Source organism: Dipodomys spectabilis, unplaced genomic scaffold (assembly GCF_019054845.1).
Source record: "Dipodomys spectabilis isolate Male_0828 unplaced genomic scaffold, ASM1905484v1 ptg000232l, whole genome shotgun sequence".
Classification (NCBI taxonomy): domain Eukaryota; kingdom Metazoa; phylum Chordata; class Mammalia; order Rodentia; family Heteromyidae; genus Dipodomys; species Dipodomys spectabilis.
Genome location: NW_024870909.1, coordinates 1,335,302 through 1,350,512, shown reverse-complemented (window position 1 = coordinate 1,350,512; position 15,211 = coordinate 1,335,302). Strand labels below are relative to the sequence as shown.

Sequence of the window (15,211 nt, the reverse complement as noted above, 5' to 3'; positions counted from 1 at the left end):
GTGTTCATTTTTGTTGAATAGCATGAACATTTGAATTTCCTTTCTAATCTCTTCCATGACCCACTCTTGATTCAGCAGTGTGTTGTTCAGCCTCCATGTGATACCGGACTTTCGTTGACAGCTGATTCTTGACCACAGATAAAGCTCTGGGTAGGGCCGCAACCATCGGAACTCAGTCTCCTCACAGGACAGTTGTGAGGAAACAAGGGATTTATACAGAGGGATCTCTGGAACATGGCTAGGCACAGAGGGAGTGGCCTTCAGTTAAGGTTCTCGACAATTCTGTGAGCATATGACAGGAAGAAAAGGCTCAGGTGACTCCTGTTGTTAATGGGACAACAGGTGTGGGATTATGAAACAAAACATGGCTTTCTTTCATCATTACTCTATCCCCATGAGGAAGGGTACCCTTCACTGTGTTGAGTTTTGCAACTGGGGAAAACAAGGCATGGAGAATTTGGGTGACCTATTTATGACCTCAAGTTCACAGGAAGGTCGCCCTGACTTTTCTACCATGCTCCCTAGGAAAATGGGTGCTATTCAGTCCACTTCTTGTAGTGGGAAGTCCATTTCTTGTCAGTCATGGGGCTTGAACTCTAGGTCTGGGCGCTGTTCACGAGCTCCTCAGCTCAAGGCTACTGCTCTACCACTTGAGCCCACAGCGCCACTTCCAGTTTTCTGGTGGATCTTTGGCGATAAGAGTCTCACAGACTTTCCTTCCAGGGCTGGCTACGAACCATGATCCTTATATCTCAGACTCCTGTGTAGTTGGGATTAGAGTTCTGAGCCACTGGCAGAGGGCTTAAGTGTATTTCTTGCTTTCTTTCCCCTCTCTCTCACATGAACTGGTTGAATGTGTGCTGGAGGAGGTGGCCCATTGTCCCCATGTGGCTAGAACCCATGGTGGCCCTCTCATTCTGGAGGTAGGCTGTGGGTCCAGAGCTGTCTCGCTCAGCCTGTTGAAACAGCTCCATGACGTAAGCCCCTCTGTACTCTGGCTAGACCATGACTGTTATTCATTTTATATCCAGCCTTACTGGACTTCTTGTATTGTATTGTTTTCTACATCATTTTCTAGCACCTGGCCAAAATTCTGATACATAGTTACAGAATCAAAGGTAATGAAATCTTAAGAAATTCATTTAGGGGTTCTGGGAATGTGGCTTCATGGTATGGTGATTGCCTAGCATGCAGGAAACCCTGGGTTCAATTCTCCAGTACCACATAAACAGAAAAACACTGTAAGTGGTGCTATGCCTCAAGTGGTAGAGTGCTAGCCTTGAGGGAAAAAAAAAGCTGAGGAATAATTCCCTAGTCCTGAGTTTAAGCCCCTGGATTGGCAATATAAAAAAGTTATTCAAATATTTTTTCATTCATGTGAGTGTTTCTAATATATTTATAAGATGATTTCTTTGTTGCTTTGTATGTCCCCCCACCATGATATAACCCCTGCTTTCATTGTATTTAATGTTGGTATAATTTGTGGAGGGGAATGGAAAAAACAAATCGTTTAAATAGGGATACAGGTGGACCCATTGCAATAACGAGAAGTACAAGTCATTATGTTGAAAAACATACTTTACAATTTTGGCGGGGGGGGGGGTGTAAAAGATGGGGGGTTGGTGAGGGATAAGAAGGGGAAACAAAGGAGGAGATAACAATGCTTGATAAGAAATGTACTCATTATCTTGCCCATGTAATAGTAACTCCTCTGTACAGTATTCTCACAATAAAAAAAACCATTTAGTTAGTAAATGCAAAATAAAAAAACCATAATTTGAATATGTAATTGCTCCTTCCATACTGACACCTGACAATAGTCCCTTATTCATGTACTTTACTTATATTAGCATATTTTGTTGAAAAAAAAGTTTTGGTCATTAGGTCAAAGCAACTAATGCCAGGAATGTGCTTAGATGTCAGGTGAAGAATAATTCTGGAAATTCAAAGATTCCAGGATTTTGTGTGGTCATTGCTAATCACATAAAGAAGGATAGTCTAAGTGACATTTGGAAATCTTTTTGGTCAATCATGGTACCAAAAACACAGAGGCTAATTAACAGTTGTGACAGAAGAGAAGGAATAACTCAATGGAAAGAATAAATGATAGTAATTAAGGTGTACCAGAAACTGTTCTAGAGAACCATTTTTGGTTACTGAAGAACTAGTTATCAACTGAGCTTATTCCTCATTGCCTTTAGAATTCTAAATTTCTTAGACTAGTTCTTAATCTCTGTGTGACAAATGTATCTCCTTCTATGCTGTTCTTTCCTACTCAATCTCTTTTGCTTTCTAAAAATCTCAGTCTTTCTATATTTCTCTATGAACATTTCCTGATACTAAATACACCTATACAGATGGCAGAGGATGTTAATGTAAGGGTCCTATAAGTCATTAATGTAAAAACATGGAAAAGAAGGACATATTTATTGCTACCTCAATTTTTCTGAAAAGCTGCAATGTCATCATTTGGTTCAAATTTCCATGCTTTGTCTACATAGTGTCATTCAGTGCACATAAATGCAAATATGAGCCAAGTGCTGATGGTTCACGCTTGTAAGCCTAGCTACTCAGGAGGTTGAGACTAGAGGATTGTGGTTCAAAACCAGCCTGGTCAGGAAAGTCCATGAGACCCTTTTCTTCAATTAACCACCAGAATCCCAGAAGTGGTGCTGGAGCTAAAGTGGTAGAGTGCTCAACTTGAGTTGAAGAGCTGAGGAACAGTGCCCAGGATCAGAGTTCAATCTCCACGACCAACAAAAAGTAAAATGTGACTTTAAGTTTCCACAAAAGGAACGACAAGTTCAATAATCTTTCCAAGCTGAAAAAATAATTCCAAAATGATTCATTTTACCTACTTTTGCTGAGTTATTTAAGTTATGGCTTTTTTGCTGGACATATTCTCTTAAAAATTGTCAAATATTAGCTTTACAATAAACTTTATCTAATATTTCTTATTTCAAAAGAGAAGTCTATACAGTTGATATCACATAGCTTTCTTACTATCTTAGTTCAAAGACAACCCAGGCAGGAGAGTCTGTCAAACTCTTATCACTAATTAAACACCCAAAATCCAGAAGTGGAGTTTTGGCTCAAGCAGTAGAATACTGGTTTTGGGGGCAGGTGGGCAGGAAAGGCAACTGTTCAGTGACAGGGTCCAGCCTCTGGGTTCAAGCCCCACAACCAGCACAAACTAAACAAAAAAGCAAACAAAAGCAACACAGATATGTCTTTGGGACCCTCCTTAAAAGAGTACTCCTTTAAGAGAAGAGGCTCCTTTTGCTGACCATACTTACTGGATCCTGCTTTTTGGAATCCTTATTGCTATGGAGACCTCAGGACCAGACTAAGGAATTGATAACTGACTCCTGCAACAAGAGGATCATCTTAGGAGTGAAATATCCACTCATAAGGCACATTAAAACTTCCATGTCTTTGTTTCTTTGCAGTAGAACACTTTTAAAGCAACGTTATTTCTTTTTGTTCTATGCTGGCCTTCAACTAGCACATTATTTCTTTTTGTAATACTCAAATAAAGTTTACAGAAAAGTTTTATATGAGTAAAGAGCACACTCGAAAAAGTCAGGGACAGAGTTACCTTCACTCCTTGGGATTGTTTTCTTGTACAGTAAAAAGGAAAGCACATATTAACTTGAACTTTGTCATTCCTCTATGTTTCGTTCCTCTCCTGGGATCAGTTTGCACATCTAGTAACCGTTACTTCCAGTAACAACCAATGGTGCTGCTTGAGGTATAATGAACAGGATTCATCATAGGATACAATTGGATTCAAGAACTTGTCAATAAACGTAACACACCATCAGCAGAAGCAGGGACAAGAACCACATCATCATTTATATGGATTTAGAAATAGCTTTTAATAAGCTCCAATACCCCTTTATGATTAAAAGGTCTGAGAAGCTAGGAATGCATGCAACTTTCCTCAATATAATACAAAGTATGCGTATGACAAAGCAGGTACCTAACAGTAGACACATGAAGACATTAAAATCTGGAATGAAGTCTAGACTAAAACTCTTCTACACAGCTCTTTAAAAACCACTTGACCCACACCTATTTTTCTAATAAAACAATTGCTAGTACCAGAAAAGTCTTATTTATTTTGCCTGCATCTGTTGCTTAAGTTTTGTGACAAGCTGGGCTTCTCAATGAACTCTAAAGCAGAAATGTTTGTCTTGGAGTCTGTGGATGCTTCAAACCTGTGTTTTAATTCACAATGTTACATTAAATGATTTAAGTGTTTTGTATCATTTCTAACGTCTGTGGTGTAATGAATGATCTTTGTTAAACATGTATTCTGTAAAATACCATAGTCTTTTTATGTGTAGTGTAAATATATATATATATAAATATATTTGTATATATATTATATAAAATACTTACACAGATTTGTGTGAAAGATGTGCAATAACAAAGGTATATGTATGGGTTTTTGTTGGAAAATGGACAGGAGTCGAAATGGGGGTGTTTCTGTTTTCGCAGAGGAGAATTACACATTTTTGCCCGCATGGCCTCATCATTAGCATAAAACAATTTTAATGCTACACAAATCTTATGTGAAGAAATGACTGGTATGAACTCATTTTCTCTTGGGTCTAAAATAAAATAATACCTCTATGTGAATGAAGCCAGACCCAGTTAATGCTAGTCTTTCATGTGAAATATGAAGCTCCCGTGTTGCCTTTTTCTGTTGGTGTGATAACTAGTAATTGGTACATTCTCACTAAGGAGCTATTTCTTAACATAGACCATGTTAATGCTACACTACTGTTTAAAGGGCTAATCTCACACCTTCTTAGCCATGAGTCTGGCTTAGAATGGACTTCTCTTTGCAATAACTTTTGGTCACTGGAAATCCGTGGCCTCCAGTTGTGTTTGGGTACCAATGACTCCATTGGCCCCAAGAGTTGAAGGGATGACTGGAATTTCATCTGAGACTGTGGTGAAAATCCTCCCAAGGCTAAGGGGGTCAAGAGGTGCTTTGGAGAAACTTGGCACCATTTGAAATTGAGTAGCCACTTGAGCCAAATATAAAATTGTATTTACAGCTGACAGACTCAATTTGAGCCTTCAAATTTGTAGTTATTCTACTGTAAAGTAATATGTTGTTTATCTAGCATTTATTAGATTTTTATGCATATGTATTTTCACAATGTGCTCCTCAGTTTGAATTAAACCAGATTTTGCAAACTCAAAAAATAATAAAATAAAATCTGGAGTTAAACAAGGATGTCCACTCTCTCTACTACTCTTCCATATAATAATGGACATTCTCGCAAGAGCAATAGGCAAGAGAAAAACATAATGGGGATCCAAATAAGGTAGAAGTAAAATGATCCCTTTGTACAGATGAAATGATCCTGTATTTAGAGACCCTATACCTACCTTCCTCAAGTTAGTAAAGGTGTTGCTAACCTTTAGCAATGTAGCAAGGGTATAAAACCCACAAGAATCAGTAGTCTTTCTTTGTTACCAACAATGGGAACATCCAGGTTGAAATCCAAAAAACAACCTCATATGTATTAGCCTCAAAATCAACTCAAATCTAAACAAAACAACAACAACAACAACAAAACTGGGAATTAATTTTACCAAAAATGTGAAGGACCTCTACTGTGAAAATTTAAAAATATAAAAAGGGAAATTGAAGGAGATTCAAGGAAATGCAAAATCTTTCAATGCTTTCACAAATAACATTGTGAAAACTTCACTTCTGCCCCCAAACAATTGACAATGCACTACCCATCAAAATCCCAACAATATTCTTCAATGCAGTAGAGAATGCAATCCAAATTTAATATGAAATTAGAGAATTACAGATGAAAAAGTAGGTTTAGAAATGAACTCATGGGCTATAGTCATCTTACACACACACACACACACACACACACACACACACACACACACACAAACACACAATGGAATTCTATTCACCCATTAGAAAGGATGACTTTTCACCAGTCTTAAGGAAAATGAAAGGCTTGGGAAAATTATGCTAAGAGAAAGAAATGCTGACGCAGAAAAATACAGGTTTCATGGATTCATTCATTTGTGGTAGCTAGAAGGTGCCTACAAATCTACAAGTAAACAAGACAGATTCTACCCCTTCCCAGTTATTAGTTTACATCTAGGATAATCTCATGTATTTAAATTTGACATTTTGTTCTATGTTGAGCATACAACGTTATTGCTACCTTGTTTGTTATTTCTGCAAACAGGCAGGTATATTTAAAGAATTACGTTCATGTCATCCATTACTGAAGGAAGAATATCTAAAAGAGCAGCCCTTACAAGGAAGAACAACTCTTACTCATTTAGCTTCATTCCTATCTTAGGCCAGTGTTGTCCTCTGTACATTCATGTTGTACATTAAAATTGTATACTTGGTCATCCTGTATATTTACTATCTTCTACATTGTGACATAAATGCCCCAGCAATTCCAGTTTGCTTTACTTTAAAAAAAAAATTCTCTCATAATGATTGAGGTTGGTGTGTGTGTGTGTGTGTGTGTGTGTGTGTGTGTGTGTGTGTGTAGTTTTACAAATATCAGAAGACAACATTTTTCTTCATTTAGAATACATCTTTCAGGTCATTGTAAGTTATGCCTAATTGGAGAAATCTCTTGCTATTTAAAAGATGAAACAGAAAAATATATTTGTGCATGCACACAGTTGCTTTATTAGTCTGTTGTTGAACACTTAACTTCTATTTATATCTGGGCGGCTGTTGTGAACAATGTGAATAACAAACAACTACAGATATATTTACGAGTTACCCAGAGAGAAATAATCAAATGATTGATGTGTCAGATGATATTTCAACTTTGCATTTCTTTAGAAAACTGCAAAGTACTTTCTACAATGAGAATACTAACCTGTATTTTGACCAAGAGTGTAGAAAATTTCCTTTTCTCACACTCTCACCAACATTATTACATTTTGAGTTTTTTAAGGGCAGGTTTTAACTATGTGCAGAAGAACCCCAGAATGGCCTTAGACTCAAATCCTCTTACTCCAAACTGCTAAATGCTTGGAATTATAAGCCTTTTCCACCACACCTGGTTCCTTAGATTTTTTTTTTGATAAGATTTATAATAGTTATGAAGTAGTATCATAGTAATTTTCAATTGCATTTCTCTAATGACTTCTGTTCACAAAGCATTAACCCAGCATAGAAGTGGTATTAAAAACTACTTTGTAAACACACTAGCACTTTTCAGGGCTTTTTGGAAAACATGTCTATTCAGAACTTTTGTCCATTTTTAATTGTTTCTTGTTAATCTCATCTTTAATCTCTCTATATAAAATCAATACTTAATTCAATATAGTAGAAAGGAAAAAATTAAGCAACTCCTAACATTTTTCAATTTTCAATAATATATTGTTTAAATCATTTTCTGTTTACACTTAAGACTATATAAATAAATTTAGTTAGACCTTTTACAAGGCTATATGTATTTTATTTGTGTTTCATTCATGACTTTTTCCAAAGCTTGTGTGTCTAATTTTTCTAGGTTTCTTTCAGTCTCATGTAGTTCAGATTTCAAACTGAAGTATAAATTGAAAAACGCAAAAAAAAAAATAAAAACAATAGAGTTCCTCTCATCTGATGATGTCTCTACAAGTATGAGGAAAAAGTTCAATCTTCTATGGACCTTTGTTTGGCTATCAAAAAGAGAATTAATTCTTCTAGGTCTTCCCTATTTTTTCAATTTAACTTAAATGATGTAAAACACAATATACTACTCAGAGACTTTTACCTTTTCATCAGTTTTGCACATTTTCATATTGACTTCACCTCAGTCTACAACATTCCTTCATTATTCTGTCCCTGATGTTTTTATACTGCCAAGACATAATAAAAGCAGTTTGATTTACAGCATGAGAAGGTATCCACCTGGCTGATTTTGAAGCAGAGCATGGTCAATAGAGAACAGCCCTTCTGCTTTTCTCATTACATGTAATGGCTTCTGTAATACTTATTGCATTCTATTTACTATTTAAAAAAAACTGCTGTCTAGTTTGTGATCATTTGGTTAAATACCCCAAAGTGGTATTGCTGGATCATAGAGGAGCTCTACGTGGAGTCTTTGGAGGAACGTCAATACTACTTTCCAAAGCTGTTGAACAATAGTACAATTGAACAATAGTAATGCATTAAGGTTCCCTTCTGTCCACATCCCTTCCAGCATCTGCTGTTATTAGAGTTCTTGATCATAGCCATTCTAACTGGGGTAATATGGTATCTCAATGTTGTTTTGATTTGCATTTCTTTTATGGCTAGAGAAGTTGAGCATTTCTTCATGTGTCTATTGGCCATCCTCCTTTCCTCTTCAGAGAAGTCTCTTTAAGTCTTTAGCTCACTTATTCATTGAGCAGTTGTTTCTTTGAGGATTTGTCGTTGGGGGATTTAATTTTTTTGAGTTCCAGGTATATTTTAGATATGAGACCCTTGTCCGTTACCAACACAACTATGTTTATTGCAGCATTATTTACCATGGCTAAGATATGGAACAAACCCAGATGAAAGGATGAAGAAAATGTGATATATATACACAATGGAATTCTATGCCACCATGAGAAAGAATGACATTGCCCCATTTGTTAGGAAGTGGAAAGACATGGAAAAATTATATTAAGTGAATTAAGCCAGGCCCCAAAAAACCTAGGTCCCATGGTTTACCTTATTTGCAATAACTATTATATATCTGAGACAAGCAGAAAAGGTCAAATAAGTTGATGTTAGGTGAAATGAACCCCAAGATAAGGATTCATTTTTTTTTCTTTATTACAATTGTTTCGAACATTTATAAGATAATTTTTTGGTGATTTGTATGTCCATCCCCCATGGTATAACCCATGCTTTCACTGGATTTGATGTTTGTATAATTTGTGGAGGGGAAGGGAAAAAACAAATCGTTTAAATAGGGATGCAGGTGGACTCATTGCAATAATGAGATGTACAAGTCCTTATGTCGAAAAACAAACTTTACATCTTTGGCGGGAGGGGGGGGGTTGGTGGGATGAGGGGTTTGGGGGAGATGGGAAGGGATGGGAACAGGAAACAAAGAGGAGGCAACAATGCTTGATAAAAAATATACTCATTATCTTGCCCATGTAATTGTAAGCTCATTCCTAGAAGTTTACGTTAAGTTTTTCACATTTTATTTCTCTTAATTCTTAAGAAAACATTTGCTATAATTCTAATATTATTACCATTTTAGTGTTAGGAAATATTGTAATTAAAGGCACTAAATGCATGGCCCAAAGACACACAGTGGGGAAGGAAATGAGTCAAAATTTCCAAAAGTCAGCAATAAAAACAGTAGGTAAAATCCTCTCCATTCCCTTACACTCTTAATTCAATATTCATGTTGTCCAAGAAATAATAGCATAGCAATTATTGCCAACAGTAATCGTTTTCTGTCACATTTTTCTTCAACACAGACTGTGTTGGTGACATTGGGTTATCATGCTCAGACCTCTAATTGAGGTCTAAAGAGAGACAAATTTCTTCTGTTCCACAGTTCCAGTATACGTTTTAAAAAGTACTAAAATTATCCGGTAGCTGGTGGCTCACGCCTATAATCCTGGCTACAGAGGAAGCTGAGATCCGAGGATTGCACTTCAAAGCCAGCCCAGGCTGGAAAGTCTATGAGACTCTTATCTCCAATAAACCACTAGGAAAGCCAAAATGGCACTGTCGCTCAAGGGGTAGAGCACTCGCCTTCAGCTGAAAGGCACAGGGACAGCGCCCAAGCCCAGAGTTCAAGCCACATGACCAATAAAAAAAAAAGGATTAAACTTTTAAATACCATCACTTACTGTCTTTTAAGAATCCAAAAATCAAATAAATTCACATATAATCACTCCAAAATGCTGTAAAAGCTGGAGATGATAAACAAGCCTCTATGAAGTAAATTTTCTTCTACTTTTTAAAGTATTCTGAAAGCCTTGTGCTGGTTGGTCATACCTGTAATCCTGTCTACACGGGTATCTGCTCAGGAACCGGAGATCTGTGGATAACCGTTGGAAGCCAATCAGGACAAAAATATTCATGAGATTTTTTTTTAATTAATGAACTAGCAAAGAGCCAAGAATGGAGATGTAGCTTATATAATAGCTCATCAACCTAGAGAGGAATAGCCTAGCGAGACCTTGATGCACTGAATTCAAACTCTGAGAATGAAAATGCGCAGGCACGCACATACATACACACACACACACACACACACACACACACACACACACACTCACACACACGCACACACACACATTTATTCAAAATATATTCATATCAGTGTTGTGCATTAATTTCTTTGTTAACGATATTATATGGGTAAAATAGGGGTAATATTCTCTTCCATCCCAGAACATTCTTATGTTTTTTATTGTAAAAGTACTGTACAGAGTGGTTACAGTTACATGAAAAAGGTAATGAATACATTTCCTATCAAGCATTGTTACCTTCTCCTTTGTTTTCCCCCACCATCCCTTCCTTCCCACCTCCACAAATACACTGCCCTGCCCCCACCCCGCCTAAATTGTAAAGTTCGTTTTTCAACGTACTGTCTTGTGCATCACATTGGTGCAATGGGTCATACTGTATCCTTATTTAAGCATTTTGTTTTTTTCCTTTTCCATACCCAAATTAGAGAAGTGTATATACAAGATGGAGGTACACCAACATCAGATACAGTGAAAACAGAGGTTTAACTGTGGGGGATGCACATATAAAAAAATCACATCGTACATTATAAATACATTAGAAACAACAGAAACAAATAAAAAACCACTTGTGTCCCTATCTTGGGGTTCATTTACCTTAACATCATCTTATCTAGTCATATGCGCATGCTTTTGACGTTTTCTCTTTTTTTAATTGTGAAAATATCATACAGAGGAGTTACAATTACCTGGAAAAGGTAATGAGTACATTTCTTATCAAGTATTGTTGCCTCCTCCTTTTTTTCGCCTTACCATACCTTCTTTGTTTATCCCAGACATACATTAGTTATTGCAAATAAGGGATACCATAGGACCTATGCTTCTTTTTTTTATTGTGAAAATAGCATACAGAGGGATTACAATTACATGGGCAAGATAATGAGTACATTTCTTATCAAGCATTGTTGGCTCCTCTTTGCTTCCCCTTCCCATCCCTTCCCATACTCCCACACTTCCCCCACCCGGTCCTCCTCCCCCCAAAGTTGTAAAGTTCATTTTTTTACATAATGACTTGTACATCTAATTGTTGCAATGGGTCCACCTGCATCCCTAGTTAAACGAATTGTTTTTTTTCCCTTCCCCTCCGCAAATTATACCAACATCAAATGCAGTGAAACATGGGTTATACCTTGGGGGAGGGGCATACAAAGCAACATAGAAATCTTCTTATAAATATGTTAGAAAAATTGCATGAAAGAAAAAAAACAAAAAACAAAAAAAACATTTGAATACTTATCTTGGGGTTCATTCCCCTAACATCAACTTATCTGAACTTTTCTGCTTGTATCAGACACATACTAGTTATTGCAAATAAGGAAAGCATGGGATCTATGTTTCCTTGGGCCTGGCTTACTTCACTTCTTTGGGCCTGGCTTAATTTACTTAATATAATTTTTTCCAAGTCTTTCCATTTCCTAACAAACTGGGTGATGCCATTCTTTCTGATAGAGGCATAGAAATCCAGTATACACACACACACACACACACACACACACACACACACACACACACACACATTTTCTTGATCCATTCGTTTAGTGTGGGGCATCGGGTTTGGTTATGTAGCTTAGCTATGGTAAATAATGCTGCAATGAACATAGTTTTGCTAGTAGATTTAGTATGGTCTTGTTTGAGATCATTTGGGTGAATGCCCAAAATGAGATTGCTGGGTCTTAGGGGTGCTCTGTGTAGTCTTTTGAGGAACCTCCATACTACTTTCCAAAGCCTTTGAACAAGTTTAAACTCCCAACAACAATGCATTAAGGTTCCTTTCTGTCCACATCCCCTCCAGCATCTGTTCTTTTAAAAATCTGGAATGCTTCACGAACTTGCGTGTCATCCTCAGTCAGGGGCTATTCTTCTTTTTATTGTTCCAATGTTAGTGTATGTGCTACCGAATTGAGCACAGAACATTTTTTATATATAAAGTGTAATTGATTTTCTTAAACTAGACAATTCCACAAAAATTCAAAAGAATTGTCGTGAAATTTTAGAACAATGTATTTCTTACATAAGAACACTTTTAAGAATAAAGTCAAGATTGACATGTAAAAAACAAAATAATTCCAGTTATTTATTGTTCAACGGATGTGTAGGGGGAGGAATTCAATTATTCTGTACAAGGAACCTGTCATAATGAACACTATAGATAGTGTTAAGATTTGTTAAAAGTTTTAATGTTTTCAAAATGTTTAATTGTGGGAATTTGCTCATATATGCCAAAATTAAGACTATTTAGCAGATTGTAAAACATTTCCATAAAGCATTTAAGATTCATGGTAGCAGTCATATACTACTAAGTATGTACATTTCAGAGTTTATAGAAACTTTACTAATGAGAAGTTGCAAAGTGTTTGTGTAAAGAAGCAGAGTGAAGATTTAAGATATTAACTTCACAGTTTCTGTCAAAATTTAATGGCTTCCTTACTTTATATGTTAGTGAGGAACAAATGATGGTAGAAGCCATATACAAATGATGAGATGAACCATAAATAATAATCTTATTGGATAACTTTAAACGCTACTCATAGCCTATAAAATTCTTGTTGAACATCATAGACTTAGAGAGTTTTAAATGTACAGCAATATAAGAAAATAATAAATCGAATATGTAGTACATTTCAAATACTGGAAACAGTGGTAAATGTTTTGTTTTTTATTTTATTAATCATTAATATTTATGTATTGGTTTTCCTTATTTGTAGCATTGTTTTCCTTGTTGTAATATAATACAACTTTTTGTAAGCCATCATTAAGAAGTGCTTTGAGAATGTTATTGAGATGGCCACATCGTTTTTTATAGGTATATGTGAATTTACAATGAGCAAAATTAGTAAGAAAAAAATATTGATTAAAATTTTATCAATTAGAATCTGAATCAGGAGTGTTGATAAATGTCCACACCTAAAAGCATAGCCCTAGACTGAAGCACTAGTGTTACAATCTTGAGCACACAAAAGTGAGACTGTGTTTTGTTTTGTTTTTCTTTTGTTTTGTTGGTTGTGGGGCTTGAACTCTGGGTCCTGGTTGCTGTCTCTCAGCTCTTCAGCTCAAGGCTAGTGCTACTACTTAAGTCACAGCACCTCTTCCATCTTTTTCTGCTTATGTAGTGCTGAGGAATCAAACAAAGGACCTCATGCATGCAAGGCAACACTCTACACTGAACCACCTTCCCTGCACCTGAGAGACTGTTATAAAAAAATCATCTAAATAACATTTACTTTCTGCTTTGGGTTATATAATGAAATAAAGAATATCTTTTTATGTTTTCTGAATGGTCATACTTCCAAATTTATATTAAATTCAGCCACTTTTTCCTTTTCTTTTTTCTTTCTTTTTTCAATTTTTAAATTTTTTATTGTGAAAATACTGTACAGAGGGGTTACAATTACATGGGCAAGATAATGAGTACATTTCTTATCAAGCATTGCAGCCTCCTCCTTTGTTTCCCATTCCTATCCCTTCCACTTTATCCTTCTCAAAGTCATGTAATATCTCTGAGAGTTTGCTTCTGTAAATATTGTTTTCGCATTGATAATTAATTCTGAGTCATTTTTATTTTTTTTTATCAAAATCACTTTATATTTTATGGTTTTTATTGTTTTATTAAGTGTGAAAATACCAGACAGAGGGGTTACAATTACATGGGCAAGGTAATGAGTACATTTCTTATCAAGCATTGTTGCCTACTCCTTTGTTTCTCCTTACTATCCCTTTCCATCTCAGCCCCTTTACAACCCATTCCCCCTCCCCTTTCCCCAACCCGAAGTTGTAAAATTCGTTTTTCGACATAATGTCTTGTATATCTCATTGGTGCAATGGGTCCACCTGTATCCATATTTAAAAAAAAAATTTCCCTTCCCCTCCACAAATTATACCAACCTCAAATACAGTGAAAACAGGGGTTATACCATGCGGGAGGGACATACAAAGTAACAAAGAAATCATCTTATGAATATGTTAGAAATAATTGCAGGAAAGAAGAAAATTTTGAATTCTTATCTTGGGGTTCATTTCACCTAACATAAACTTATGTAACAATTTCTGTGTGTCTCAGACATACACTAGATATTGCAAATAAGGGAAACCATGTTTCTTTGGGCCTAGCTTACTTCACTTAATATGATTTTTTCCAAGGTTTCCATTTCCTAACAAATGGGGCAATATCATTCTTTCAGATACAGACATAGAATTCCATTGTGTATATATACATTTTCTTGATCCATTCATCTACTGAAGGGCATCTGGGTTGGTTCCATATCTTAGCTATGGTAATGCTGCAATAAATATATTTGTGCTGGTAGCTTTAGTATGGTCTTGTTTGTGATCATTTGGGTAAATGCCCAAAAGTGGGATTGCTGGATCATAGGGAAGCTCTATGTGGAGTCTTTGTAGGAACATCCATACTACTTTCCAAAGTGGTTGAACAAGTTTACACTCCCACTAACCATGCATTAAGGTTCCTTTTTGTCCACATGCCCTCCAGCATCTGTTGTTATTAGAGTTCTTGATTATAGCCATTCTAACTTGGGTGAGGTGATATCTCAATGTTGATTGATTTGCATTTCTTTTATGGCTAGGGAGGTTGAGCATTTCTGCATGTGTTTTTGTTCACCCTCCTTTCCTCTTCAGAGAAGTTTCTCTTTATGTCTTAAGCCCACTTATTTATTGGGCAGCATTTTCTTTGAGTATTTGTGTTGGGGGATTTTGATTTCCAGGTCTCTTTTAGATATGAAACCTTTGTAGGTTGTATGGCTAGTGAAGATCATCTCGGATTCCCTGGGCTTTCTATTGATCCTGCTAGCTATGTCCTTTGCCATGCAGAAGCTCTGCAATTGCATGCAATCCCATTTGTCCAACCTTTCTTTCATTTGTTGTGTTTCTGGGTCTCTATTAAGAAAATTTCAGCCTGTGCCAAGGAGACCTATGGTTTCTCCTATTCCATCCTGTAATGTTTTCAGAA

General features: G+C 36.2%; 1 non-coding gene across 1 annotated transcript; it reads right to left on the bottom strand.

Moving 5' to 3' along the window:
• Positions 1 to 12,053: 12,053 nt before the first annotated feature.
• Positions 12,054 to 12,155, bottom strand: LOC122123940. The gene has a single exon (XR_006150468.1). It is a non-coding gene; the product is annotated as a U6 spliceosomal RNA (small nuclear RNA).
• Positions 12,156 to 15,211: the final 3,056 nt, after the last annotated feature.